At 39.1% G+C, this 6000-nt stretch overlaps 1 long non-coding RNA gene across 1 annotated transcript in view; it reads left to right on the top strand.

Annotated features, from left to right (window-relative positions):
- Window positions 1-887: 887 nt before the first annotated feature.
- Window positions 888-6000, top strand: part of LOC138687097 (uncharacterized) — a 186587-nt gene continuing 181474 nt past the window's right edge. Inside the window, exon 1 of the long non-coding RNA XR_011326433.1 lies at window positions 888-945. This is a non-coding gene — a long non-coding RNA (uncharacterized lncRNA). The remainder of the gene's footprint in view (window positions 946-6000) is intronic.

The following is a 6000-nucleotide window of genomic DNA, read 5'->3' as shown; positions in this document are numbered from 1 at the left end:
GATGTCTGAACCCAGAGATTAAACTGCCATGTAAAGGAGAACCCCCAAGACAGTGGTAGAAAGAGATTACGTTTTAAAGCAGGCTGATGGTCTGTAATTAATCCTGGCTGAGGAGCTTCCTATGCTGCCTTGCACTGACCTTCTGCAGCCTTAGCTGTGATTGCAACTGATTTGAAATGTCTTCTCTTTGCAGCTTTAGAAAAAAGCCTTTTTATAAAACAGAATTTTTGTGATAGTTTCCAAATAAAAGGTCTCGTGTGGGCACAGCCACATATCCTTTCTCAAATGCAGAAAACCCTGACAGCTAAGGCCCAAAAGATGCAAGGAGCCCCTTCCTGAGAGCAGATGGTCAGAAGGAAAGGAATGTTCTTGGCAGTGGTAGAGAGAGAGGTCTAAAACACCTTTGCTTTGTATTTTGTTTTGCCTCTTTGGGGATATTTTTCTTAAAAAAAAAAAAAAAAAAAAAAAAAGTGTAAATGTAATGACATTATATGCTTGTAATGAAGCAGGAAAGTCTTGGTAATCCAGTACCTAACTGTGGTCACTGTGATGAAATTGAACTAATCTAATCTAAAATCTAATGCTTGAAGCTTGGGGATGTGAAACCACCTGGATTAAAGGAGATAGGGGTAGAAGTTTTGGTCAAGAAGGACCGATTTCCTAACCCAAACCTCATTGTATCTGTGAGCGAATAATGATTTGACTAATGATTACTATACTTGGGGAGAAAACAGCTGTTCCCTGAATGTTTTGGTTTTGTTTTTTTTTTTTTTACTCTTTTCTCCTCTGTCCCTCCAGTGAAATTATGTTTTTTTCATTTACTGGCAAAGATGAAAGTATCATTCATTGAACACTCAACCAGTTTGGTTTAATTTTCCTAGGTTTCTAAGAGAGCCAGAAATCAAACCTGGAACCTGTTGCTGCTAATCAAATCATGACAGAAAGGTAAGAAACTATCTCTTCTTTTTTCTTAAGAGTTTGGGCTTTGTCCCTTCTACTCCTCACTGCTGCTCACAGTTGTATTTCCAAAACTTTGCACGTCATCTCACAGACACGCTTTCCTCGATTTTGAATATCATCCATAAAATTTTTTGTGAAAGGAAAAAGGTTCAACCAGCTTTTGTGACTAGCAGAGGCTGAAGAAAGGTCTCTCTGTAAAAGGCACGCTGTCACCCATGTGTTCAGTTACTAGTGCATGAAAGACTTGGGTTGAGGCCAGCAAGACCGTTTATGCAAGAAGGTGGGAGGTTCACACACATCTTTACAGCCTTCAAACTGGTTTGGTTCTGGGATTAGTGACTGGCGTCAGGTTTTATACCACGTGTTCTACCATAGTGAGTTGTAAAAATGGACAGACAATCCTAGCTCTAGATTTCCCAACTGTCACTTTTTGCATTGTAATTTTAATTTTTTACTCTTCTTTATTTTTATCTTTGGTTTGTTAGCACAAATATTCCTGAGGGCAGTCCACATCAGCTATTTATGTTCAGAAACCTATTCCTATTTGTTCCAGTAATCTCAGCCAAGAACATCCCAGAACTGACACTTTTAGAATCCTTTTATTTATGGGAAATTTTACACATTGGGTTTTCCAAATACTCAAGTTGGGGGAGTGATCACTGCAAACATCTGAGAGTACTTTAGCTCTTCTAATTCTCTCGTGATGTCTTACTAATATCCAAAGAACGAACAACTGCTTGTTTTATAAACTAGTCTGCCAGGTTTCTTCAAAAGTTGTTACAGTCCCAAATTTTCTAAGTAGACATTTGTATCTTAAATACATTTTGTTTTGCTCCTCCCTAGCTAAAGCTAATATTTTCTCTTCATGGCATGTGTCAGGACTAGCTTTTTCAAGCATATAAGGTCTTTTGTAGGGATGTTGTAAGTGGAGCACAAGCTTAATGCAAGTCTTCTGCCTAGGAGTGAATTTTGCCCTACTTCAGCCTGTCTTTAAGTATAAGTAGATGTAAATTGACCACCAAACTTGGAATTCAACTTTGTCTTTTAGTTCCTGTTAAAATAAATGCTACTGAATTTTAGAAGTTCAAATGTTCATTAAAATGCATACAGCACTGCCCCCAGGATCATACCTAAAGTATTTGTAGGTAAGCAATATTAATATACAATTTGCAAACCAATAACCCATATCCCAAGTGAAAAGGAAACAATGTGAAGGTAAAAGGTAAATAATAAATACTGATGAACAGGGACTCTGGAAAATCACAATTGGAAAAAGTGGTAAATCCCAAGGTTTTAGTTGTTTTGCTCTTATTAACTTAGGTACAGAGTTTTGCTGTTTTCTGCTGGTGCCCTGGGGGAAAGGTTTTTGTCGCTTTAGATGAAAAAGTTTTCAAACTGTTACTAACATGTTCCTCCCTGTTCACCCAGACTTACCAAAAAAAGAAAAAAAAGGGGGGGGAGGGGGACACATTTTTTGCAAACAATAGAGGCAATAAAGGAGAAGCTTCTGCCGATTATTATTAGCAATTATCAATAATAATGATTTGCTAGATTCTGCAAGAAAATAGCAAAACAAGGTATTCCTTTATTACTTCATGGTATGCTGATACTGATCTCTTGAAATTTATAGGAAAATGGGCAGGCTTTCTGGGTCTACCAGTTTAGAGCAAGTCTTTCAAAATTCATTATGTCTGGCAAGGACTCCAGTCCAGGAAAACACAGAAGTTTTGAATGTATGAAACTGCCCATAGACTTAAAATTTAGCACAGGTAAAAGTGCTTCCTGGAACTTTGGTTAGGGGACTTGTTTTGGTCAATGAATAAATCTGTGACTCTTAGCAGAGACACTCAAATGCAAGAATGATGCCAGTGTTTTCAATCACAGTCCCTCTGCTGAAATAGTGATTGCTATCTGACCTACCAAGGAAAAGGTGATGTGAGCCAGCGTGCTCAGAGAAACCATTGTTCTGATGTTACAATATAGTGAAGTTGCTAGGATATAGAAGTGCTGAATGATTGTGACCTACCCTAAGAACAATACCACAATGGCTGGCTGGGAACCACCCTGAAAGTAGGGAGCAAAGTTTTACAGGGGATCGAGTACCAAAAATGGCCAATTAATTAAAATCTAAGACCAAAATCTAACTGCATAAATAATGTAAAACATCCAGGCTGAATAGAAATAATTACAGTGACATCACTGGAAAGAAAAATTAGTTGATGAAGAAAGTATGTAAAAATACCAACAGCAATTAAGGCAAGAGGCCTGTAGACTGAGTAATTGTCTTTAAAACACTGAGTGCCATGTGTATCTTACAGAGGAAGTCAAAATGTTTACGGTCATTTAATGAACAGATTTAAATTTATATGTAGTGGGAATTTTTCAAAACTATTTTTACTAGTGAAAGTGGCTTAGTGCAATATCCATGTACAATTAAAACAGTAAAATTTTTATTAATTCATCCCAACTCTTATACTGCATTATCATTATTAATTGGAAATACTTCTAGACTTAGCTACTAAACGTGTGGTAGCCTTACGGGCTGAATTTGTACTAAGGAGGGGGAGAATTTTAAGGAGAGATGTGCCATTCCAAAATCTTGTCATCATGTGACATCCCCAAATTTTACGGAGAGCAAGAATCTCCTCAGTACTTCAGCACCTCATAACATTGAGGTGAGGACTAGATGGGACAGTGATGAGTTGCGATTAAGAAGGACATAGCATCCTATACCTCCAGTTCTAGTGCTCTAACCAGGGGGATGGATGGACTAAGAGAACCGTGGCTTTAATGGAAAGCACAGAATTTGGTGGGGTTTGCTTCTTTCAGTCTAAAAGTTGGAATTTTGAGAAGAGAGGGCTTGCATTGCATATATCTACAAAAAACACCGCCCGCTTTGTGTTCCTTTCTGGGTCAGTGCATGGATTAGCAGGTCTTTTTGGTAGGTTGAGCTCAGGTTTTTATGGATGTGCTGGGTCTTAACATCTGGTACTAAAATACAAATTGTACTGTTTGTTCTGCAAACATTTATACATGGGAGTAGTCCCACTGAGCAATAGGAGTATCTATGTACCTTGAGGGAGAAGGCCTATGTTATTGGCTCACTCTGTGAGTTGAGCACTCAGCACTTGTGTTTTGGGGAAAATACTATAGCTCAGAAGGTAGCTCTTATCAGTCCTGAGCCAAATTCAGTTGTTTGCTGAACCATAGCATTGCCTCTGTGTTGAAAAGAATTACCTTGGTATAGCCAAAGATTCAATATTTGGCTTTCTAAGCACAATCACTTTATTAATATTAAAAAAATTGTGTGGGCTGAGTATAATGCAGCATGAAAAAAACGGTACTCGCACACTAGAAATAAAAGTACTAGTGTTTTGTATAACGAGAGACTCTTCAAAAATATTTCGACCTTATTGGCATCTCCAAGTCAAGAAAAGAAAGCCAGTTTTAAGACAGTAAACTAAAAGTCTCTCCCCAGCCACAGTATTTCCTGGAAGAGAAGAACTAGCAATATGTATAAAGTAGGGAACATGCTACAATGCCAGCCAAGCCTGCCTCCTGTGGATAGTTAATCTATGGCTATAAAATTACATTGTTCTTTGTATTAGTCTTAAGTGACTTGTACATATGTCCATTGTTGTCAGCTTAGAAAGTACTTCGGTTCCAAATGCTTAAACATTTTGTCGTATGAAAAGAACTGAAAGCAGCCCAGTTTCTTCAATGGTTGCATTAAGCCCTAGATGGCTAGGTTAGAAAGAAGTCTTTTCTAAGCATTCTTCATAGGGAAGCTGTAGAAAAATATGTTTTTAAAACTGTTTAACTCTTGCTGTTCTATCTGAGTATTGTTTGGGAAGAAGCCTTCTGTCTGCTTACAATGAGCTGATCTGTACATTTATATTACTGCAGGTGCTAAAATTAGGTGGATAATCAGCCACTGTCATAAGCAACTACAGCCTCCTTAATTTAAGTATTTGAGTTGGTTTAAGGTTGGACTGAAGTATACAATCAATATGAGTTCTTTGAAATTGGGTGCTATATCTAGTAAGGAGTTCTCTCTTAATCCAGAATCTGGCTGGACAATGAGCTGTATTAATAGTAAGGTCTGCGGGAGAAATGAGAGGGCAGAGCCAATATAGTTTGTGGTGCAGGTGACTTATCTTTGCATTAGTCCCCCAGCTGATTTTGTTTTTTCTTCTGTGGAGGTCTCCCCTGTGTACTGGCTTTTTCTTCTTGGGAGAAGAGAATCAGAAGACAAAATCCCTTCAGGAGAAAACACTGCTTGAGTTAAAATATTGCAGAGAACGGTGGGGGACCTTGAGTTTTAGATTTGGGGGAATTCATTTCCTTTTCAGGTTTGAAAATTCTCCACCCCCCAAGTCTATCCAAGTCAGGCTGAAACCACAAGCGCTGGGGGCCAGAGGCGCCATGGAGGACAGGTTGTCTGAGAAGTGATTAGGGCTGTATGAATTGCCAGGCTTCAGCTCCAGATAAAGTTGGGAGTATCAGAGACATCAATTCAGTTTGCAGCATCTGATCTTCTCCCATGGAAGTCTCCACAGCACTAGAGCTTGCAGAAGCAGTGGTGAAGCCCAGCTAGCCTGGGGCCAAGGAATGAAATGAGCTCTGCTTTGCCACTGACCAGTGCTTGCCTTTGCCTATCCCAGTTTGATCTGCTTCTATCTTGCAGGTCATGGGAAGTGGCCTCACCTTGCATTTCCACTAGCTGTCCTGCAAGGCAGGAGCAAGGCATGTGTGTAGGTAGTCAAATACTAAAATTGCTTTGTGAAGTACATAGTTAAATCACTGTGATGGGTTAACCCTGGCTGGACGCCAGGTGCCCACCGAAGCCATTCTATCACTCCCCCATCCTCAGCTGGACAGGGGAGAGAAAAAATATAACAAAAAGCTTGCGGGTTGAGATAAGGACAGGAGAGATCATTCGCTAATTACTGTCACGGGCAAAACAGACTCAGTTTGGGGAAAATTAACTCAGTTTATTACAAATCAACCAGAGTAAGGTAATGAGAAATAACCCCAAAT

This window comes from Haliaeetus albicilla, chromosome 10 (assembly GCF_947461875.1).
Source record: "Haliaeetus albicilla chromosome 10, bHalAlb1.1, whole genome shotgun sequence".
NCBI classification, from domain to species: domain Eukaryota; kingdom Metazoa; phylum Chordata; class Aves; order Accipitriformes; family Accipitridae; genus Haliaeetus; species Haliaeetus albicilla.
Note: the sequence above shows the minus strand (reverse complement) of the source record. Positions and strands in the feature narration are given on the sequence as shown.